Genomic DNA, 25,557 nt, shown 5'->3' on the forward strand with positions numbered 1-25,557 from the left:
ACCTCTCTCTGCAACTTGTGGTGCTACTGCCTAGTCCCTTCTCCTAGAGACTCTTGTCTCCCTCAGCTTTTGTAAGACCATTTTCTCATGGTTGTCCACCTACCTGCTGGACTGGATCCTTCTGTTTCCTTTGCTGGATTACCATCTGTATCTTCTCTTCCATAAATCCCTTCCCAAAGGCTCTGTTGTCCCAGACCCTTTTTTTTTCTTTTCTCTGTAATACTTTCAGTGAAATTATCAGCTCATCAACATTATTCAAATGCCTCCCAAATCTAGTTATCTAACCATAATTTCTCTCCTTTGAGCTCTAGTCCCTTATCACCAACTGCCTTCTAATTATCTTCAACTGGAAATTCCCTAAGTATCTCAAACTTAAGAGTCCAAAACAAAACTTATCATTTCCTCACAAAACATCTACATTCTCTAAACTATCATATTAAGGGCATCTTCATCCTTCTGGTCCCTGATATTGACAACTTCACTGTCACTCCTGGTTCTCTTCATTTCCCATATTAAATAGGAATGCCAAATATTGTCACTTATACCTATACAACCTCTTGAATCTATACCACCTGCTCTCCAAAATCTAGTTCAGAGATCTTAACTTGGGAGCCATTAACTTGTTTAAAACATTTTTGATTACTATTTCAACATAATTAATTTCTTTTTATTTTATGCATTTCAAAATAATATTCTGAGAAATGGCCTACAGACTTCATCAGACTTCCAAAGAGGTCCATAACACACAAAAAAAGTAAGAATTCCTGCCCCCAGTTTAGATAATTAGTTCAGTTTTAGACAAGCTGAGTTAGTGCACAGTTGTGTCCAACTCTTCAGACCTCGTGGACCACAGCATGCCAGTGCTGTCCATGGGGTTTTCTTGGCAAAGATACTGGAGTGGTTTGCCATTTCCTTATTAAGTGGATTAAGGCAAACAGAGGTTAAGTGACTTGCCCAGGGTCACATAGCTACTAAGTGTCTGAGGCTGAATTTGAACTTAGGACTTCCTAACTCCAAGCCTAGCATTCTATCCACTGAACCACCACCTAGATGTCATGTCCCACATGCCTACAGGATACCTCATTTGAAATGTACAGTAAATAGTGAAGCAAGACTAGAGCTCAGGAGAGATACCAGAGCTGGAAACATACACTGTGGAGTCATCAGCATAGAGATGATAAATATATATTTGTGAGATGATGAGGTCACCACAGATGAGTATCAAAAAAGAGAAGAAAGGGAAAGGGCTCATATCACCTTAATCTGGACTATCACAATAGCCTTTAGGTTGCTCTCCTTGTCTCATATCCTCAATTAATAACAATTAATAACATTTAAATAGTGCTTTTAAGGGCTGAAAGCATTTTCTATATTTTATCTCAAACCCCCTGGTTTTTTAGTTCATTAAATTCCTCAACTACCATGTTCTACATCCTTAATTGAACTCAGTCACTAATCATGGTCTCATAGAATAATGATCTGAAATGGTATTAAGAAAAACAAAAGGGGTGTGTGTGTGTATGTGTGTGTGTGTGCATGACTGTCTGTGTCTGTGTGTAGGATAGAAGAGATCTGAGTATATCTGTAGGCCAAGGAAAAGGAAAAAATAAAGAGGGAGAGACTAAAGAGATGAAAGCAGAGATGATCAACAGACAAAGGAGGCGATAGGGTTAAAGGCATAGGTGGCAGGGTTAGCAAAGGAAAGGAAGATGATAATTTCATCCTTTGATGATCCTCCTTGAGACTCAGATAAATAATAGGAGAAATAAGGAAATTTAAGGATGAAGGAGAGAACATTATTGAAATGGCTGACCATTAAGTAAAGAGTAGGTATGAAGAAAAGTGAGTCATGATTTGGGAAAAGACAGAAAAACAGACATAAGGAATGAAGTTCATGAGTAGGATGCTATTTGGGAGGAATGAGTGAATAAGAAAGGCAGGAGAAAAGGGATTATAGTCAGAAAGGGGCATTTCAGACGTTAAGATCTCATAAAGAGAACAGTTCTGAATAATAATGATGTCTATAGTGTTACCATCTACCTAGATGAGTAGATGTAGAGTAGAAATGAGAGTCATAGAGCTTGATGAATTCAAGTTAACTGTGAGAACAGAGTGTTAGAAGGGCCGACAGCTTGCATATTAAAGTGCCCATGGATAAGGCAGCCTAACAAAAAAGAAACAATTAAACAATTCTGTAATATAAACAATATAACAAAAAAAGATAAAACATTTGTTTCAGAGTATAGCAAAATTATCTGAAGACTGAATTATTTTCAAATTTCACTACAGGTATCGAAACTGTATGATAATGAATCACTTGTAACTATTTTAAGCCTCTGTAAATTATATTTATAGTTTATTCCAGGCTTATCTATTCTGCATGTTTTTCATGTCAACACCTTCAGAGAATGTTAATAGAAACAACCATGCTGGAACAGACACCCTCTCCACAAGCCTGATCAGCACTGTGTACTTTAAAAGACCACATAAAATTCTCATCATACGTGTCATTGTGCAGAAGAAGGAAATGTACTTTGGAACTAAGTTGAACTTTGGTTATTTTTTGGAAGCATAAATGTAGTCAGTTTGAAAATATATAACTAAATACTTGATGGCATTTCTCCCCTTTTTTACCTTCATAATTCTGCCTCAATTTCTATCTCCAATAACGGTTTTGATAAAACAACCAACCTTGTATTCACTGAGCAGTCATCCCTCTATTCTTTCATTATGAAATATTGTGGCAAACACCACCTAAAGGGGCTCTTCCATCTCTATCAGTTTGACTATCAGCACTACACATAAACTCAATCTATGTTCAAGGAATTTCAAAAGTCTCTTGCGATTAAAAAAAAACAACCCCCCCCCACAGCTACACATTGCTGAATTGTTCTATCCCACACTTTCTAAATGGTTGTTATACCTTTTAGCAGCCAAAAGCAATAAAAATAAAACTATTAAAAACTGACAGTTTATCATATCATCTTGTCCTTCATTTCGATTTTAGGTCTACAAGGCAGCATATCTTATTTTGCGGTTTGTACAAAGCCTGTCACATTTCTGTTTGACTCTACTAAAGTTCTACTGCAGTACCTAGCTGTGGAATGAAGGTGACCACAGGTTAATTTTTCAAAAAAGTTCTATTGCTGTTGTCTTTTGTTTTTCATATCACTGTGATTTTCCCTTAACCCTCCCCGACCTCCAGCATTGTAACAAAGAACATCCAAGCAAAGCTAACCAACACTGCAAAAGAGTATGACATATATACCACGTTCTACAACACTAATACCTGTCTTCCTACCAAGAGCAGAAAGGTGTTTCCTTATCAGTTTTCCAGAACTAAGACTGTGTATTAAAATTCATCTGAGTTGGCTGTTAAAAAAAACTATTAAACTACTATCAGTTATGTCACTGCATAGGTTGTTTTCATTTCTGCTTTCTTCAGTCTATATCATTTCATACAAACCTTTCTAATTCCCTGAATTTCTTCTCTTTGTCTCTTCTTTTGGTGCAGTAATGGTTTATAATATTATATTCATGTTATAATTTATTCAGCCCAATGGACAGACACCTGTTTTTTTTCCAGGTTTTTTTTTTTTGGTTTGTTTATTGTTTGTTTTTGCCACCACAAAGAGTGATACTATGACTATTTTGTTATAGATTGTCACTGATGTCTTTGGGACTAATTTGGGATTGCTGGGTCAAGGAGTATAACCATTTTATTGACTTTTTTGAATAATTCTAAAATGATTTTCAGAATGACTGGATCAATTCACAATTCCACCAATGGTGTACTAGTGCATTTGTCCTCCTACAGTCCTTCTAACATTGACTATTTTTATTGTCACCTTTGTCAATTTGATGAAAATAGGGAATTACGTTAGAGACAAGACTTGCATTCAGGTCTTAATGACTCAAAATCTGGTCTTATATGCAGCATATCACACTGTTTTTTATGACTTTCGAGTTCTTGAATTTTATGCTAGCAAAACACATACGCTGTGGCAGATCTACCAACCTTCAAGTTTGAACCAGGTATCAAATTACATGATTGGTATCTAAGAAAGCCTCATGACCATATTGGTCATAGGGTGACCAATATTTCAGTCACTTATAGCCTCCCAAAGACTGTCTATTAAAAGGAAGCCATCTCTGTCACACAAAGTATCTAAACTGATGAAATCATGAATTCATTTAAGTAGTCATATACTGAAGGTTTTAGTAGTAGTAATGTTTAGAATACTAATTGTTCAAAAAGGTAGGCAGCTGCGATGTAGAAAATACACATTTTGGGTCTACATTCCTGGAATCTAGTCCTAGAATTAGCTGTGTGAATATGAATAACTTTCCCAGTCTCATTATTCTCATCCATGAAATGGGGGGAAAAAAATCTTAATTACCTATTTCATAGGGCTGTTGTGAGGATCAAATTAGACACCACACAGACATAGTGACATACATACATTCACATTTTTTTGCAAACTTTAAGGTACTATGGAAATGTCAGCTGTTATTATCAATTATTATCATCATTACCATCACTCATGACTAGCAAGCAGGTAGATGAGTTAACCATTAGTTTAATTTACACACACACACACACACACACACTTGAACTAGGACTGGAAAAAGAAAATGGAGTGGTGAATAGCTGAACGGGAAGAAGAGCTGGGCTGGTTCACCTTTAGGAATTTATAGAGTGCTTTCAATAATTCCAAGGGGCTCCCTGTCACTAAAACCCAATATTTTCATAGTGATACTTTATGGCTGAAACTGTACAGCACCATGAACTTAAAAGAGTCAAAACTGCAGGTTACCCAAGGTCAATGGAAAGATGCATGGTGAGTATAAGCTGAGAGAGTATTACAGAAGATGAAGTGTTCATCTGTATTATCTTCGTGTCAGAACACATCTGGTGTACTGCATTATTTTAAAAGTGAAGTTGCATAAAAGATGTCACTGTAGATTTGTATGGTTAGAAAAGAAGAATAAAAGTGGGGAACAGTAGATGTACAGTTGGAGTGCTGATAATGCTAAAAGAACGAAAAACCTCTAGCACATTGGAAAGATCTGTGAAAAGTCATGGAGAAAAGTCACCCAGAATGACAAAATACAGATGAGTCAAAATCTGCTCCAATGGAGAAGGTACCCACACTGATAAGATCACAAAGTCAATCTCTGCAACTTCTACCCATTCACTGCTCCTAGCTGTACCCTCCAAGGTCACCTCCACCTCTAGATGTATGATTTTTAATCCTGGGGTAAAGCACAAGTCTCCTCTCTTTTCCATGACAGCCCTTCAAGACAGCCATTGTGTATTCCACAAGTCTTCTGTTCTCCAGGTAAACAGCCCCAGTTCCTTCAACTGATTCTCATGTGGGCCCTTCACTATCTAGAAGAGGAGTCAGCAAACTATGTGGCCTGTTGCCTGCTTCTGTATGGTTCTTGAACTAAGAAAGGCTTTGACATTCTTAGTGAATCATACAAAAACAGGCAACAGGCCAGATTTGGCCCACAGGCCATAGTTTGCTGACACTCAGAATATTCTCCTCTGGAATTTTTTCCCAGCTTGTCAATATCCTTCCTAAACTGTGGTGCCCATAACTGAATAGAATACTAGACATATGGTCTGACCAGATCAGAATATTGGATTATCACTTTTCATATTACAGACATGATTTCTTAATAGCACCTAATATTATATTGATTTTTTTTTATTACTGCATTGCATTCTTGATACTTATTGAGAGTTTAGTCTACTAAAACTTCAGGGTTTTTGTAGACAAACTTCTATCTTGCATTGTTTTCTCCATAGAAAATATTCAAATTGACTTTCTGAATCCAAATTTAAGATTTAACATTTATTTCTATCTTCACCTAATTAGATTCAGCCTATCATTCTGAGAGGCAGTGTGGAATAGTGGATGGAGAGTCAGCTTAAAAAGCCAGGAATACCTCACCTGGGTTTGTCCTGCTTCTGCCACATTCTGGTTGTATGATTCTGGGTAAGTATCTTAATGCCTCAGTGTTCTAGATCAAAGGTGTCAACCAAACTGCCAAGTCCGTAACACTCGGAGTGCTGTTAACCAGATTAAAATTTAAATGGGAAATATTTAACAAAATTTAAAAATTTAATTTTTTAATTTTAAAAATTGTTTCAAAATGACAAAACACAGGTAATATTACATTTTAAAACTGAGTCAATATGCAGAAGCATAGAAAATAACACATTAACATTATATAGGTTTTCTCATATTATTACTTATTTTGTTAACTATTTCCCAATTATATTTTAATCTGGTTGAGCTGCACTTGGGCGTGCTCTGGGCCATATGTAGCCTGAGGGCTACATGTTTAATACCTCTTTTCCAAACAGTTCTTTTAAGACTCAATGTTTCTGGTCTGTTGTGGTAGGAGTCTCCTTACTAGGGAATTCCTTAAACCAAAGAAATCAGAAGTCCAGTTCCTATCTCTATAACTATCCTTAACTCTACCTTACCACCATCATTTTGGATCCTGTTTCAATCATCTTTACTCCGGAAGAATTCATGGGCAAATTTGATAAATATGCTATCAATAGCAAATTTGATAAATATGCTATCAATAACTACCTAAGTCATTGATTAAAATATTAAAGAACATGGGGCCAAAGGAAAATCCCTATGGAAATTCTATCAGAGAGCTTCTTATACGTAGGTGATCTTATTTGGCACTACCTCCTTCAATTCAAGGATGGTGACTATCCCATTGCACTCTGTCCTGGTCAGAAAACATCTGGAGTACAGCATTCAATTTTATATACAGCTCTATAAATTCATGGTTTCCCTTTCCTATAAGTATTTTTGAGCCTTAGGAATGTTCACCTACCTGTAATAGAAAAATAATAACATGAATTATTTCAGCTGTAGGTCTCCACAACACTATTCTTTCAGCTAAAGTCTTACTCCTATCACAAAATCTTGATTTTTATCAAGGTGCTTTACAGATAGTTATTTTCTCTAAATTGCTTTTGAGACATTAATTATTATGATAAAAAAATCTAGATAAATCTGTAGTTTTCTTTCTTTTCCCACGGGTTTAAGTATTAGCTTAAGCATATGTCTCAGAAAACTCTTTCTCCTACTAAATTTCAGTCCCATATCACCAACTGCCTATTGGACGGATATTTCAAACTGAAAGTCCTAGAGAAATATCAAGTTCAATATGTCCAAAACTGAACTTATTATCTTTCCCCCCAAAAAAACTACCCATTTTCTAAAATGTTCTATTTCTTTCAAAGGTACCACCTTTCTTCCAGACACCCAGTTCATAATCTTGGTATTATCCTCTACTCCTCACTCTCCTTGACAACATCTAATCAGTTGCCAAGTCTTGCCATTTCTACTTTCACAGGATCTCTCACGTCAAACTCCTTTCTTCTCACACTGACACCATCTGAGCGCAGGTGCTCAATACCTCTCACCTAGATTATTGCAATAGCTTTCTAATTTGTTTCCCTACTCAAGTCTCTCCCCATTCCATCCATTCTCAACTCAGCTGCCAAAGTGATTATTCTAAAGTGAAAATTGGACCATGTCAATTCCCTACTCAATAAATTCCAGTGGCTTCTTATTGCCTCTAGAATAAATTATTATCAGTGTGTGAATTCCCATACAACCAAGTCCCAACCTATCTTTCTAGCCTGACTGGACATTACATAACCCTCCCACATTCTGTGAACCAGTCAAATTGGCCTCTCTATTCCTCATAAAAGACATTCCATCTCTCACTTCATTGATTACACATGGTTCTCTATCTCCCCATCTACATACCTTTGCACTGGCCATACCACATGTCTGGAATATTCTCCCTCCTTTTCCATACCTCATAGAATCTCTTCCTTTAAGACAGGTCTTCATAACATACGGCCCATGGGCCACTTGCAGCCCACCAAACAATTTCCGGCAGCCCGCAAAAAATGTAAGGTTGCCAATGCGCACTCTCCTGTTTGTCACATGAATCGTGGCAACTAACCATTGTCAGTCTGTTACTAGTCTAACCTATCTGCAGCCTAAAGAAGTCTAGACTATTTTAATTTTGGCCCCTACCTAAAGCCAAGTTGTGCAGGACTGCTTTAAGATGAAGTTCAAGAGCCATTTTCTACATAAAGCCTTTCCCGATTCCCCAACTGCTAGTCTCTCCTTCTCAAATTACCTTGTATTTTAGCTATTTTGTATATATGTGCATTTATTTCCCTCATATTTATGCCATATAGATTGATAGATACACACTTATTCATACTTGTCTTTCTCATTAGAATGTAAATTCCTTAGAAATAGGATTATTTCATTCTCTGTATTTGAATGCCCAGCATGCAGCACAGTGCCTGGCACAAGGTAGGCATTTAATAAATATAAATACTTCTTGATTTCTTTTCAAGCAGATCATTTCAATTATACCCTTATTCTTTAATCATTATAATTCAGAATTAATTCATCAATCAATAAACATTTATCAAGGCCTACTACATACAGGTGCTATGCTAGGCACTGGGGATACAAATATAGAAATGAAAGTCTCTGCCTTCAAAGAATTATACTCTATTGAGAGAAAAACATATATGTAAGTATATACAAAATAAATATAAGATAATTGGGGAGGGAGGACAACAGAAGCACTAGCAGCCAGGGGGAGAAGAATCAAAAAAGGTTTCAAGTAGATTGTCAGAGGTTAAAAGGGGAGAATAAATTCCAGGTATGATGACAATCCATACAAAGAGACAGAGATGGGAGAGGGAAGGTTGTATGTAAGGAAGAGTAAACAGGTCAATTTGGCTAGACTGTAGAACGCATGAAGGGGAAGTAACATATTATAAAGCTGGAAAGGTAAGTCTGTAGACAAGCTGTGATAGGCTTTAAAATGTCAAAGGGAAGAGTTTGGATTTGATCCTATTGGTAATAAGGAGCTAGTAGAATTTATTGAGTAGGAAAGTGATAAAGAGTTTGCTTTAGCAAAATCACTTTTACAGTTATGTGGAGGATTCAGTGCATGTTCTTTCTATTTTGCTTTTCTTCTTACTTACTTTATAAAGTTGTTACTTAAAGATTTTAAGTCTGAGACTAATAGACATGGTAGAGTAGAAGCAACACTAGATTTGGAACTAGAGGACCTAAATTCAAATCTTAGCTATTACTGTGTCCCCTTGGCAAGTTATTTGCTTTCTCTGGGCTTAATTTTCCTTACATGTAAAGTATATGGGTTGGACAAGTCAAAATAATCTCAGATACATACAGGTTATCCATATTATAATTAAGAACAATAAAATCATATCAAAACTTTAGAAAATGTTTCTATTTTGTTTCAGAAGGATTTTTTCTGAGTATATATACATATGTATATAAATATGCTGAAAGTAAAAAATAATACTAAACTTAGAAACATAGTAAGGAATAGGTCCTGAATACTCAAATGTATTAAAATCCACACAAAACAAATTCAACCAGCATAATTTAGGTTGACATTTCATGAAAGGATATCATCAAAATCCCTAGCATTAAATAATTTACTTTAGACATTTTCCAAAAGTCAGAAAGTCAAATTCACGTGTATCTATCAGGAATTGAAATAAAGTGCTTCTTATTCATAGATAGTCTTTTTAAACATTAGTTATTATTTTCATTATTACTAAAAGCAATATTTACATTCCTTTATCTTATTTTATTTTTTACTGTTTACTATTCCTTATATACAACGTTCCCTCTCCCATCTCTATCTCTTTGTATGGACTGTTATCATACCTGGAATTTATTCTCTCCTTTTAATCTCTGACCATCTACTTGAAGTCTTTTTCAATTCTTCTTTTCCCCTGGTTGCTATATAAATATATTTATATTTACTGTGCTGATTTTCATGATGTTTTTTAAAAGTCAAATTTATTTCTACAGCTAGGTTGTACCTTAGTAGCATCTCTGTCCCCTTACCAGTTCTACTTTCTGAAATCCCTAAAAACTCCAGTTATGCGTGGCTGCCAGCCCAGGTTAATAATAGCAATGAACCATATTCATCCAAACCACAAGACTGTCAGGTGACATACTGAGAAGTCTGAATTTAACTCAAACAAAAGACTCTCCACACTGCAATGTAAAATGCTTAATCCTAGCAACACAATGAGGCTAGGGGATGGGGAAACCTTTAAAAAAAAAAACAGTCGTCTAAGGTAAAATTTGTGTTTTTATACAAATTTCATTTACTGTCCCTCATAATGTTATAACCGATATTTGGTCCTTTTGTTTCATTGTAGAGTTCAAGATTTTTAAGGTAAGTTATCAATGTCTACTTTTCAATTCTTTTGTCTCCTCAAATGTATTGTTATTGAAAGGATCGATTTAATTCATGTGAAAATGCTACTTTGGAGTCATTAAAGACTACACAGATCAGTTTCATTTACCATCTTTTTCAAGTGAATCTGACATAGGTTGTCACTGTACCTTCTGAAAATGCCCTGGCAACTGTGTATGCAATTCCTTTAAAACCCAAATCTGTACAGAATTCAAACTAATCCAGGAAGAAAGGGGGATAAAAATTATATTCCTCTTTGATTCTCTCACATTCTTGTAATTGCAGGATACTGGCATTCAACACTGCTGACAAGTACAGCCTTCAGAGAAGCAGAAAAGCAAACTACAGGTGACACTACACGCCACCTGAATTGGTGAAGAGATGAACAACTAATGGCAGTTCTATATTGCATTCATGTACACAAATTTCACTACTAAATAAAGCCTACAAGTTTGAAAAGTGCAGTAAAAGCTATTATTATATTGCTTGTTTGATTCAATAACAAAATCTTAGAAAGTTTTCAGAACACGTTTAGATGAAAATCTTGCTCAGTTTCAGCAAGGATGTCATGTTTTACTTGAACAAATCAATTCAGAGCCTGATCCACAAGGGTGGAGTGAAAAGATAGAAATGAGCCACAAGAGACATAAACACACTCTCTCTCTCTCTCTCTCTCTCTCTCTCTCTCTCTCTCTCTCTCTCTCTCTCTCTCTCTCTCTCTCTCTCTCTCCCTCTCTCTCTCTCTCTCTCTCTCTTCCTCTTCCTCCCTCCCTCCCTCTCTCTCTCTCCCTCCCTCCCTCCCTCCCTCCCTCTCTCTCTCTCTCTCTCTCTCTCTCTCTCTCTTTCTCTCTCTCTCCAACAAAAACAAACACCAAAGGGAAGACCAATGTTTTAAAACCCATGATAAAATAAAATCAACTGAAATTTTAAAATGAGCAAGATTTTTGTTACAATAAAAATATAATTAATAATACTGTAGAGCAACTGAAACAACAAAACAATCAGAAGCAAAGGAAAAGGTAAAAAGAAACTATTCAAAATATCTGGAAAAAATGTCCTCAAATGAGTAAATAATATGTCCATAGAAATCAATTAATCCAACCACAAGTATTTATTAATAATTTACTAAACGCCAAGCACTATGCTAGGCACTGTGGATAAAAAGACAAAACTAAACAGTCCCTGCCCACAGGAGCTTACGGTTTTGTGTTTTGTTTTTTTTTCTTGGTGGGGTGGGAGGGCAGGGAAGAGACAGAGGAAAATTAAACACAAAAAACAAACAGTAAATACAAGGTAATTTTGGGGTTTGGAAAGGCACTAGCTTCTGGGGTACTGTATTAGTAGATGCCAACTGAACTGAGCTTTGAAGGAAACTAGGGATTCTAAAAAGTAGAGGTGTAGAGGGAATATGAGGGCATAGAAGCATAGGGAACTGACTGTACAAAAGAATGAAAATGGGAGGTTGGATTGCATGTGAGAGACAGCAAGAAGGTCAATTTGGCTGTTCTGTAGAGTACATGAAGGTGAGTAATTTGTAGTGTTTGAAAAGGTAAGCTGGAACAAGACTGTGAAGGGATTTAAATGTGAAATAAAATAGTCTGTATTTAATCCTAGAGATAATAGGTTGTCACTGGAACTTACTGAGCAAGACAGTGATGATGTCAAACCTGTTTTTAGAGATAATGATTTGGCAGCTATATAGAGTGTGAAATGAAGAGAGGAGAGATTTGAGGAAAGGAAACCAATTAGGAGGCTTCTTCAATAATCTAGGGGAGAGGTGATAAGGACTTCACTAGTTTAAATAGAGAGAAGGGGACAGATGAGAGAGAAGACATGATGGTAGAAGACTTAGAAATTGACTGGCCATGGGGAAGTAAAGCGGAGTGAAGGATGACTCCAAGGTTTCTGCAGTACAGCCTATTCGGGCCATACTACAAAGTTGAGTGAATCTACTGAAAAACAACAACAACGACAAAAACACAGAATGAGACAACAAGAAATCTAAGATATCCGAAACGAAAACCAATTGGCATGTTTAAGACTCATAACCAAACAAAAAACCTAGACACCATATTTAAATAAGTCACAAAAGAAAATTACGTAAATCTATCAGACTTATGGAAAAGGGCAAAATAAAAACAGAAAGAATTCACCAATAGGGCAACTAGGTGGCACAGTAGATAGAGCACCGGCCCTGGATTCAGGAGAAGCTGAGTTCAAATCTGGCCTCAGACATATAACACTAACTAGCTGTGTGACCCTGGGCAAGTCAATTAACCCCACTGCCTAACCAAAAAAAAAAAAAAAAAAGAATCCACCGGTAACATCCTGAAAGCCCAAAAATGAAAATACATTGTAATGTCATGACCAAAATCTACAGGTTTTGAGAAATGAATACTTCAAGTAGTCAGAAAGAGTTTAAGTATCAAGGAACCACAGTGCAAACCACTTTTACAAAAATCAACAATGTTTGATAGCATAAAAACTTTATAAACAAGTATAGAGAAAAGGAGAATATTAAACTATCATTTACTAATTACAACACAACAAAAATTATAATCAATAAAGGGCATTTGAAGAAAGAATTCATATATAAATTAAAACTAAATAATTTAACCCTAAAGAACCAGTAGGCCAAAAAACAAATTAGTAACATTATGTAATTTCAAAGAAAATGAGATGATATACCAAACCTTTAGGGGTACAACCAAAGCAATTCCTAATCTTTTAAAATTAAAACACTGACCAACAAACAGATTGAAGAATGAATCCACTGTGCAACTAAGAACAAAAGGCAACAAACCAAAAAGTCACGACTCAACCCTGAAAAATCTAAAAATTAAAGGAAAAAAACCCTGAAAAATGACTGAATGGATAAGCAAAAAATAACACCTTAAAAATAAACTGCTAGCCAATCTGATTTTAAAAAAGGAAGTTGTCCGCATTTTTAAAAATGAGAAAGAATCCAAATGAAGGGAAAACAAAGAAGATTATTAGAAATCACTGTGTCACTAAAAATGATTATCTAAATAAGATGTATGAATATTTATAAATATAAAATGCCAGATCATCAGAATAAGAAATAGATTATTTAAATAATTTATTCTTATAAAAAGAAAATGAGCAAATCATAAAAAAACTCCCAAAGGAAAAAAAAACACCTAGGACCAAATGGATTTACAAGTGAATTCTATCAAAGACTGAAAGACTTATTTAACAAAAAAAGAAGGAAAGATGGCATCCTACCAAAATCCTTCTATCAATCAAATTTGGTACTGATACCTAAACTCAGGAGAGAGAAGTCAGAGAAAGAATGTCGCTAATGAATCTAAGTGCAAAAATGCTAAATAAAATCCTAACAAAGAAGCTAAAAGAGCACATTTAAAGACTATGGATAGGTTCATATAAGAAATCAAGAGTTGGTTAACCATTAGGAAAACTATAAACATAATGAAAAATATTAATAACAGTCACAATCACAATACATCAATGGATAAAGAAAAAGTTTTTGACAAAATACATCCTTTTATATTGAAAACACTATAAAGCAAAGGAAGAGATGGACCTTTTCCCTTAATATGGTAAACAGTATCTAAAAAACCAAGAGTTCTAACATCATTTGTAATGGAGAAACACTGGATTGCCTTTCTAACAAGCTGAGACAAAGTTAAAGCCTAATGGGCAAATCTAGCCGGATGGTTTTTTTGTTTGTTTGTTTTGGCTACAAACTAAGGATTGTTTTTATGCTTTAAAATAGACTGTTTTTTGTATGCCCCATGAGCTAAGAATAGTTCATACATATTAAAATAAAGTTAGGTATTTTAAAATGTAAAAACCATTCTTGGCTGGCGGGATGTACAAAAACAGGTGTTAGGCCAGATTTGGCCTGCAAGCTATAGTTTATCAATCCCTGAACTAAGGGATAAAGCAAGGATGACCAGTATTATCACTGTTATTTGAATAATTCTGGAAATGTTAGCTATAGCAATAAGGAAAAAAAAAGTGAAGGAATAAGTATAGGCCAAAAAGAGAACTAAACTATTGCCTTTGGCAGGTATGATGTTTCACTTAGATATCTATAAAGTCAACTAAGTATTAAGAGAAAAACAACTTCAGTAAAGCAACAGGATATAATAAACCCAAAAAACTAGTCTTTCTGTATGTTACAACAAAATTCAGCAGACATAGAAAAATAAATTCCATTCAAATTAATTTGCAGTACCATACCAAATAACCAAAGGATCACTTGTAAAACTAGAGAAAATTATTATAAAATTTATCTGGAGGTACAAAAGGTGAAGAATCTAAAAGGAAATAATGAAAAAAAGTGGAAATGAAAGATCTGTACAAACACTGGGTCTCTTAAACTACAGTAGACTAATCAAAACTATTTAGTACTCATTAAAAATTTTTTAAAATTAATCAGTGCAATAAATTAGGTACACATAATCCAGAAACAATCATATATAATGGCACAGTTTTCAATAAACCCAAGAATATATACTACTGAGTAGGGATTAATTTTTTCACAAAAAGTACTGGGGAAACTAGGAAAAATTCTCACATCCTACGGTATAATAAGCTCCAAATTTGACTCATGGCCTAGACATCAAAGTTTATATCTTTAAAAAACTACAGAAGAATAAAAGGTGATGTAAGCAAGGCTTAGGGAGAGTTCTTAACCAAACAAGGGACAGTAAGGGCAATAGGAGATAAAACAGAAAATTCTGATTACAGAAAATAGACAAGGATTTGAACAAAAAAAAAGCCAATACTTTTAAAATTAGGAGGGAAACAAATGAAAAAAGAAATCTTTGTGAAAGATTCTCTGATAAAGGTCTTATATCCAAGATATATGTGTATAAACATATATATCTGAAATTTATGTGAATATACAACAAGACCCATTCTCTAACAGATAAATGGTCTAAGACTGGAATAGGCAATTCTCAAGGAAAAGAATCCAACTTACCCACAACAATGTGAAAAGAATACTCAAAATTGCTATTTAGAAATGCAAATTAAAACAATTCTGAGATTCTACCTTATCCCTATTAGACTGGCAAAGACAACAAAAAGAAAAAATATAATTGTTAGAAGGACTGTGGGAGAAAAGTCATAGTAATGTACTATTGGAGTTGTGTGAACTGGCCTAACCATTCTGGTAAGCATTTGAAACTATGCCCAAAAAGGCACTAAACTGCCTATCTTTTGATCTTTTGATACTGCTAGTAGGCTTATACACCAAAGAGATCAAAGGCAAATGGAAAAGACCCATATATAAAAAAATATTCATTGCAGCAATTTTTGTTGTAGCAAAGAACAGGAAAAAATGTGTGTCCATCAACTGGGGAATGCCTGAACAAATCTGATATATGAACACAATGGAATATAATTGTCATAAGAGATGACAAAATGCTGATTCAGAGAAACCTGGAATAATCTGCATAAGCTGATGAAGAGTGAAATTAGAGGAGCCAGAACTATTTATACAATGATCACAACATTATAAAGGAAGACAATTTGAAAGATTAAAGAATCCTGATCAATGAAATGACCAATCATGATAAAGAGATCTGATAAAGACTGATGCTGAAGCATGCTTTCCACCTCTTTATAAAGAAGTGATGGACTATAGGTACAGAATGTGATATACATTTTCAGACATAACCAATACAACACAAATTGGTTTTGCTTAAAAATAAAATATTCCAGACAAAGGATGAGTAGGTTATTCCCATAGCAGAATCCCAGAGTACTTCCTATCTTTTGCCATACCCAGGCACTAACTCCAAGTGCTCTGTTCCCTTGATTTATTAATATATCAGTTTAACTTGGAACACAAATAAGCATTGCATAAATATTCTAAAACTTGACTGTCTCTAATGTCTGGGTAATTTTTTAGTTTTGGCAAGACAAATAGGGAATAGTACTACCTTAAGTGAACGGACAAAACTCTCCCTTTAATTACATACATCCACGTGGAGCTTCCCTTCATCGGGACATTTACAAATATGAGTGACTGAAAGGATAGTGGTTCCCCCCTTTACATAATAGAAAACTTGATGAGAACTGGAAGGGGGGAAGGGAGATAATGAGTTTTGTTTACATACGTTGAATTTGAGATATGTTTGGGACCTCCAGTTTAAAATGTCCATTAGGCAGTTAATGATGTAGAACTGGAACTCATGAGGGAGAGTAGGGCTGAACAGATTTGGGAGTCATCCGCATAAAGACTATGATTGAACCCACTAGAACTAATGAGATCACCAAGTTAGAGTGTACCTAGTGGTGAGGAGCACAACATGGATAATAATCCAGCAAAGGAGACTGAGAAGAAGCAGCCAGACAGGTAGGAAAAGAACAGAGAGAGGAGTGTCACCAAAACCCAGAGAGAGGGCTGGTGAAGAAAGAAGTTATCTCTTTATCATAGAAAGTGGGAGAGAATAGGGATTTGAGATAGTAGGGGAAAAGAGGTAGCTGACAATTAATGTCTTCTATCTTGTCTGTAAATGCTGAGGAAAGATCTTTTTCTGAGAGGTTGTGTGGCAGGCTTGAGGAAAGAAGAAAAGATCTAGAACAGCCTCTGTGGGGAGCCTGACAGTGAGTCAACTAGAGAAAAATAAAAGTACTGCCCTGTGGTAGTGAGATTCTCATCTCCCTTCTTCTGGACACTATGCCTGTTAATATAGCAGAAGTACTGTTGCCTCATTCTGCCTGTATAATCTATTGGGATTAGAAACAAGACAGCATAACTCACAGTCTGCCTATTCTAATATATTGTTTTGCTTAAATTAATCCTATAAAACAAAAATATCTGATTACACAGTGGGTTTTATTTTACTATAAAATGTACAAAAACAGAATTCTAATGAATCATAAAACTAATATTAAACAAATTAAACTTGTAACTGACTTTGCTTATGGCTATAAAATTGAGAGGGACTCTCAAGGGATTGTTTGGAGTGGCTGTGTCTCAAAAAAGTGTCTGGCTGCGAGCTGAGGTTTTCTTTCTTTCTTTCTTTTTTGTAGCAAACAGGTATTCAAAATTACCCCATTATTCTTTGTGGTTTTGGTTTAATATCCACTATAAAATATGTAAATATATGAAGGTCCCGTCCCACTGAGAATTTTAGTTGTACAGAGATCATCAGAATCTGGTCATTTACTTTCTTTATTCTCCTCTAACAGTAATATAAAACATAGCTTAAAGGATAGCTTGGGAGGAGGGGGAAGTGAAGTGTGGTCACAGTCTTTGTCTTGGTGAAAGTGGCTTCGTAAAAAGTTTTTTAGGTGCTTTTTGGTATCTGTGATCTCAGACTTCAAATCCTCCATCCTCTATCATTCCATGTAGTATTCACTCATGTGCTTGTATGGATCCTCTAGAGGAGATATATCCAACAAGCTAAATGACATCTCACTGTTTAGATAGTCTGCATGCTGATGGAGATCTTATGTTGTCCATCTGTTATCCCTCGCCATCTCTATTTGATCAATAATCTTTTTGGTCATACATGTCCCCAATGATGGCCTTTGCCACACTTCCTATATACAAGTTACTGCTAGAAATATATAGCAGCCTATTTATTCCACTATACACCTTTCCTTTGCCTTTTGGGTCACCTACAAATTTGAATCTTCTGGGATCATGATATTCAATGATTCTGTATCATTAGGGAACTATTACTATAACTCAAGATATATATAATGATAGAATAATTTGGTAGGCTGCTCAGATAATATTATGTAATAATCTAAATCGTATACATTTTCATCCACTATTATTTTACTTCTTTAACTTCCTGGGCATTGTAGGCTATGCTTGATTCAGGTCATCTAGTGCTTCAGGGTCAGAAAGAGAATAAAATGTAATGCTCTTTAAACCAGTCTGTGTATAAAAGAAGTTTACATAGTTCATATCATTGAAAGAATACTCCACAAAGATACAGCATTTATTCAGTGAAGCACAGTTTATCTGTCTCTCATATTAGCCGTGCTGACACACCAGTCAAGTCTGATAGAAAGCAACCATCTGACTTCTCATTGCCTGGCTTTTATACTTTTGTTACTAGGAAGCTACATCACATCCTGAGCCTTAGTCTCATGATCCAATTAAGTCTCAAGGACAGTATCCATCAATATCTTTTAACAAAGAACTAGACTAACAGATACTAATCCTACCATACTACAGCAATGGTGTTGAGCGTACTCCTCTTACCATCCTCTTCTTTATAAAGAAGGATAAGGAACTTTGATCATCACAATGACTAAGCACGATTCCAGAGGACTCAGGACAAAACATGATACCTACTTCATGAGACAGAAGGGACAGAGTCAGACTACAGATTGAGATTTTTTTTGGACATAGACAAAGCAAGAATTTGTTTTGCTTGACTATGCATATATATATTATAAGGTTTTGTTTATTTCATATTCAGTGAGGAGTTGGGGCATAATAGGAGGGAGAGAAGGTATATCTCTACTGACTGAAAAAATAAATTCAGGTTAAAAAAGAGAGCATATGTTGAACTCAAATGAACAACTAAAATTAGAAGGGAAACAGGTAACTGGAAAAAAAAATATTTACAAGCAAATTTCTTGGATGAAGGTCTCATTTCCAAGACATACAAGGAACTAATTCAAATTTATATAGTTATCCCTTCCACATCTAGGGAGTTAGGACGGCATGGTGTTCCCACAATCTGGAAAATCCACATAAAATGTTTTGGCCCTCCCTTCATACCAGAGAAGTCATCTTAATTATTATGGCATTAAAGGTTGAAATATATTGATATTATACAATACTACACATATATTTTATGCATTTCTGAGCTTCTAAACTTGTTTTGTGTCATCTGCTGGCTTTTGCATGTTATCTGCGGCTTCCACAAAACTCCCCAAAAAATCCCATTTAATTTCTTATGCTAACCAGTGATATATCGGAACTGTGATGGGGAAAGTTGTGACATGGAGAGATAACTGTAATGAGAGCCATTCTCCAAGTGGTAAGTAGCCATAGGTTATGAATAGGAAGTTTTCAAAGGAATAAACCTAAGCTATCAATAGTGATATAAAAAGTGCTCTAAATCACTAATAATCAGAGAAATGCAAATTAAATGCAACTCTGAAGTTCCACCTCATGCCCAACAGATTGACAAAACTGACAAAAAAGGGAAAATAACAAATGCTGAAAGGTCTGTGGGAAAACAGGCACACTGATGCATTGTTAATGGAGTCACGAATTGGTTCAACCATTCTGATACACACACACACACACACACACACGTGTATATACACATACACATATATGTACACATACATACATACATACACACACACACATACATAAATACACAACTACAACTTTTTGTAGTTTCAAAGACCTGGAAACTAAGGGGATACCCATCAATTGGGAAATGCCTAAACAAATTTTGCACTTAATGGATCATCACTGTACCATAAGAAATAATGAAAGGGATAGTTTCAGAGAAACCTGGGAAGACTTGTATGAAAACTGATGCAGAGTGAAGTGAGTAGAAGCAGGAAAATGACTAATACAATACAAACACTGTAAAAACAAAACATTTTGAAAGACTTCAGAGCTCTGATCAATGCAAAGACCAACCACAATTCCAGAAGACCAACGATAAAGAATTCTACCCACCTCCTAACAGTGAAATGATAGACTCAAGACGCAAAATGAACGGGAATGTTTTTGCTTGATTATGTATATTCCTTAAAAGGGTTTTTTTTTTCTAGTGGGGAGGAGGTGGGGAGAGAAATTAAATGCCCCTTAATTTAAAAAAATACAAAAAGAACAATGAGCTTGATTTTGGAGCTGTTTCACATCCAATTCACGTCCTACAAACAGATGAAAACATGGAACCACAATTCTTATGAAAGGTCGAAACGCTATAGCTGTAGATGAAGGAGTGATCAAAACAAGTGATCAAAAACTGCTAAATATGGTTAAATTCAAAGAAATACTAAAAAGTCAGGTAACAATAATTACATTACTTAATAAATGAGGTTCTTTTTCAGGGTAATAACACAAAACAAAGCTCTATTTAGGGTAGCAGCAGATCAAGCACTCTACCCAAAGTACAAAAAAAACCCCCCAAAAACTCTCAGATGTAATTTCTATTCTATATATTGAAGCCAAAATTAGAAATCGAATAAAAATAGGCCCATTAAATCACACTGGGCAAGGTAACAGTCAAGTATTAATGACTTCTAGTAAAAAAATATATATGGTACCATAGTTTTTTAAAAATTCAGTTATGTTCACAATTATTTGATAAGGTTAACCAAAAAAGGTCATTCTAAGTATCAAATGAAGGCATTTTAACAAAGGTTTGCCTTTTGAGATGTATGTCTAGACAGCAGTGACAATATCAAGAAAGAAAAGATGGACATCTACAACAATGTTACTTTTGATGCTTACAAATTCCTTACTCTTCATTAAATTTCATTTAGCCAATAATTATGTGAAAGAACACTAACCATCTGGATCAGAGCCTTTGCCTTAAAGTTTCCTTCCTTAAAAGGAAAAATTAATTAATTTATTTTTAAAAAAGGAATATAGATTCTTAGTAGCTTGTACAGTTAAATATACAATATTAACAAACTTTTCTTTGGTTTCAGTAACTACTAAAGGTTCTAACAATGTCCTATATTTATTTGCAACTTCCAAATAATGGTACCTATTTTTCATAAATACTAAGTATATATGAAACATCTGTAAAATGCTACCTAGTATATTTTTATTGAAGGAAAAGAAATACATCAGACCTATAAAGGTTTCTAGTTTCCCTACAACGCTATACCAATAATTTAAAGCAAGATATGTTGAAGTAAAAATAAATATGATCAAAGAAAGAGCCCAAAGCATGCTTAAGCTACAGTGGAACACTGGTGTTTGTTTTGTATCCAGTTTCCAACTGCAATCTACTATAAATAAGACATGAGACACTAAACAAACCTACGTAATACCAACTGGTACTGCAAGACAACAGCGCATTTTTTTCTGGGCAAACAGTTATTTTATTGTGTGAGCTGAGAAACCAGGGAGCTGAATAATCTTTCTCTTAAGCAATTAAATATAAAATATACACAGATTACTATTTAACCAGATAATTTTTTTCAGCCTTTACCATGCCAAAGAACCTTTTGTTATACTGATTAATATGATAATTAGTACGGCAATTAACTTACCTTGGTTGAAAAAAAATCAGTATTTATGATTCAGATTTCCTCAAGAAATTTAATGTTGAAATTTATATTTAAGAATTTGATGCTATTAATTATGTTTCCTTTGACCAAAAGAAATATGAAACTTGTACAATTTGTTTAATTTGTATTTTCACAGTCTGATTAAAATATGGTAGTGGGTGAACTATACATGTATGAGTATATGTATATATACACTTTATAGATACACATATGCTATCTATCTATCTATATATATATATACACACATATATACTTTATAAGTAAAACTGATGTTCTAATCCCACATAATGCAGTACCACCAATCCGTTTTTATTTTTAGAAGTTATACATTATATACTTGAGAAAGATTTTTCCATAGTAAATAAATATGCAAATATTACAGATGGCTTTTCTTCAAGGTAGAGAACTTCACAGTAATCAGTTTGATTCAGTAGTTAAATCAAAGGGCAATACCTCAAGTAAAAAGAGGTTAAGTGACTTAGCCAGGATTACACAGCTAATAAATGTCAGAAGCAGAAATGGAACCTGGCCTGAAGAATTGCACTCTATCATCTATACCACTATGCTTCCACTACAAATCAATAATTTTTAAAATTATCCTGGCAGAAGGTACTCTTATTTACAAAGTATGTTTGCATTTATACAATCTAATACACAAGCACGCTTTCCTTTTCCAATAAAGCTGATATAAGATGATCTACCAATCCGTCAATAAACATTTATTACACTGGAGAAATAAAAATAGGCAAAAGACAGCCTGCCCTCAAGGAGCTCACAATATAATGGGAAGACAAGAAGCAAACAAATATGTATGAAGAAGCTATATATAGGATAAAAAGGAAATAACTGAGAAGGACGGTACTAGAATTTAAGGGGATTGGGAAAACCTTCCTACAGAAGATGGGATTTTATATGGGACTTAAAGAAAGCCAGGGAAGCCAAGAGGAGAAGATGAGACGGGAGAACATGAGGGACAGCCAGAGAAAATGTCTGGAGCCATTAGATGGAGTATCTTGTTCATGGAATAGCAAGGAGACCAGTATCACTGATCAAAGAGTGTGTGACAAGGATTAAGTGGAAAGGTAGGTAAGGGCTTCTTCACTCTTGTGTCCATGCAGGTAGCAGTAACGGATTTCCAGAACTCATTATCATGTCTAAACAAGGGAATATCAAAACTAAAAGGTACCTAGTACTAATTTTTTAGTTCTCATTTCAGATAATTCCCACCCATGTCAGTGAACACTGTCAAGGACAAATTTATAGTAATTATGTTTGAATCTTTCTCTATTGTCCACCAAAAACAAAAACAAACAAACAAACAAACAAACAAAAAAAACCCAAAACCAACTACATGAATTTTAAGAGTAGCTGGGGATTGGCAGTACACTCCTATGGTTCCTTGGATCCTTGAGTTTGGAAATTGTGGGCTGCAGTATAGTAAACTGATCAGGTCAGCACTAAGTCTGGAACCAATACAGTAAGACTATGGGACTAGTGGGTCATCCGGGTGCCTAACAGGAAGCAAAGGGAGACCAAGGTAGACATAAAGGAGGTCAAAAAACTCTGGGAAAATGGGATGAGTACAAGAGTAGGTGCTGCACTGAAAATGAGAGAGAGAGAGAGAGAGAGAAGAGAGAGAGAGAGAGAGACGAGCGAGCGAGCTTTCTCCAAAAATGAAAGGCAAAGTCGTAACATTTTAGCAATAAGGAGGCAGAATAGTTCTTCATATTGAGACAAACAATCCTAACAGTAACATTCCAAATATTTACAATTAGAAATCTGTGAAGAGCATTTAAATAGATCTCTCATTCATATGCCTTAATTATATGTCGACTCATTTAGTCACAGGACCCAAATCAGAGGAGCAAAGTGAAGGATAACTTCAAAGCCAATAATGGTCTGGCCCTTCCTGTTTCTATGTCAATAAAGAACAATTAAGAAGTATATTTCTTTGGGGGAAAAAACAGCCTTTGGACCTAAACACATACTACTAGAAAATATTGTTCTTACAAATGTTTTGTATTACTTCTACTTATGCTTACAGACTGTAATATAAATTAGACCCAAAAAAATTATACTGCAAGAAGCAAAAACTTTAAGGCTAACAAATACTTAACTTAATTTTTATGCGTTTGGCATTTCACATTAGAAAAAATGGTATATTTGTTTAATATATTAAAGACAAGTGGGAGGCTTGCCTCCATTTCTTACCAGCCCTACGATTTTAGGAGAGTCATTTCACCTCTGTGAGACTCATTTTTTTCATTTATAAAGGATAAAAACATACCCATCCTACCTATCTACTTTATAAAATTCAGATAAGCTCTATACAATGTATATTAAGGTATTTTGAAAATTATAAAGCTAATATAAATAAGTTATTTTAAGCATTATGCTTTAATTAAAATTTGGTTATTATGCCATTAGTTTGACTCCCCCTATTCATTATCTGTGTTACTATCATTTATCAGTTTTTAGATATTTCTTTAAAAAAACATAAGGATTGGGGCGGCTAGGTGGCGCAATGGATACAGCACCGGCCCTGAAGTCAGGAAGACCTGAGTTCAAATCCAACCGCAGACCACACACTTGACACTAGCTGTGTGACCCTGGGCAAGTCACTTAACCCCAATTGCCTAAAAATAATAAAGGATAAAATTTAAAAAAAATAAGGTTCATGGATCTTAATGCCTAATAATAAAAACTATTGAAGATATGTTATTTTACATTCATTTTTTCCCTAAGATAAATACCTCAATATTTAAGCCTCTGATTTGTGTCAGCGTGGGAACTTCCTCCTTAGATACAAAATTTAATCCATCTACAAAATAATAGATAATCTTCAAAAATTCCCCCTAAGCCAACCTAATGGTTATCAGATTCTGAATTTAGACAGGATTCTTGGGCAACAGACATATAGTCCATGAAATGATCTATACCTGAAGGTTTCTAGGACGTGAGGACTTGCTAGAGTTTGCAATCTGCTGGCACAGACTTCAAGAATTCAAGGTACCTTAATCTTCCGGTTACAATAAGGTATGAACATAGGGTTTTATTGTAGTTTTTTTTTTCTGAACATATGGTGGGGAATTCAGTACCAAGCAGAATACAAAGCATACTATCCACCATTTCCTTCACTAAAGACCTACTCCACTGCTTCATTCTGATGCATTCTCAAATACTATGTAGGCAGGGGTGGGAAATGTCTAATAATTAGCTCTTTGGGGGAAAAATTAGTTGTGACACACTTTAAACACTAATCTGCACTATTAATATTTTCTCCACTATTTTCTTAAGGCAAGACAACACATTAAGCCCAGATGAGCAGCATCTGCCCACTTCTGAAGTGTAAATGCTTACACTGAAAATTTAACAATCAGCTTCTGAGCTGAAACACCCCTATATGTGGGTGAAGGACAAGCTCTGACAACTACTTTCAACAACTCTGAATGGCTTCAAGTACAGGCCCAGTAACAAACTGCATCTATTTTCTGAAGACCAGACTACCTAAGCTTAGGGAGACTAAGATGTCTTTCAGGGTGATGAATTTTTTGGTTATAGCAAGTCTAGAAGATGATCTACTCAGATGCAAAAGGAAAAGGACTTGGTAGAAAATATACCTACAAAAGTGAAATTACAGGTCCTTCAATTATACACACTATTTGAATTCTATTCAACATGCTATCTTTTGTCTGGTTTTCCTTTCACTGAGCTAAGCCAAGTACAAATAATATGAAAAAAAGAGGACATTTCAGGCTCTTCTAGAAAATCCTCTTTTAGGTTACATTCATTGTAAATGCAGTACCATGTACAGTCAGTTCAACTGTTTTTAAAATATGAATTTGTTCTAATACAACTGATATACTAGGGAATGATTTGAGCAGAACATGAATTTTGTGTTTGCTTGTGTGTGATTTCCTCCATGAGAAAAAAGAAAACTGTGCCACTTCACAATAACGCACAAGCTGTAAACCTTCTGATGACCACTTCCACCAGCAAACTTCAGGT

At 35.0% G+C, this 25,557-nt stretch overlaps 1 protein-coding gene and 1 long non-coding RNA gene across 2 annotated transcripts in view; one reads left to right on the forward strand and one right to left on the reverse strand.

Annotated features, from left to right (window-relative positions):
- FNIP1 (folliculin interacting protein 1) overlaps nt 1-25,557 on the reverse strand; it is a 142,614-nt gene that overhangs the window by 79,951 nt on the left and 37,106 nt on the right.
- On the forward strand, nt 10,064-10,794 carry LOC110211714 (uncharacterized). The gene is made up of 2 exons (XR_002325477.2): nt 10,064-10,195; nt 10,603-10,794. It is a non-coding gene; the product is annotated as an uncharacterized LOC110211714 (long non-coding RNA).

Source organism: Phascolarctos cinereus, unplaced genomic scaffold (genome assembly GCF_003287225.1).
Source record: "Phascolarctos cinereus isolate Bilbo 61053 unplaced genomic scaffold, phaCin_HiC Scaffold_2;HRSCAF=192, whole genome shotgun sequence".
Lineage (NCBI taxonomy): Eukaryota > Metazoa > Chordata > Mammalia > Diprotodontia > Phascolarctidae > Phascolarctos > Phascolarctos cinereus.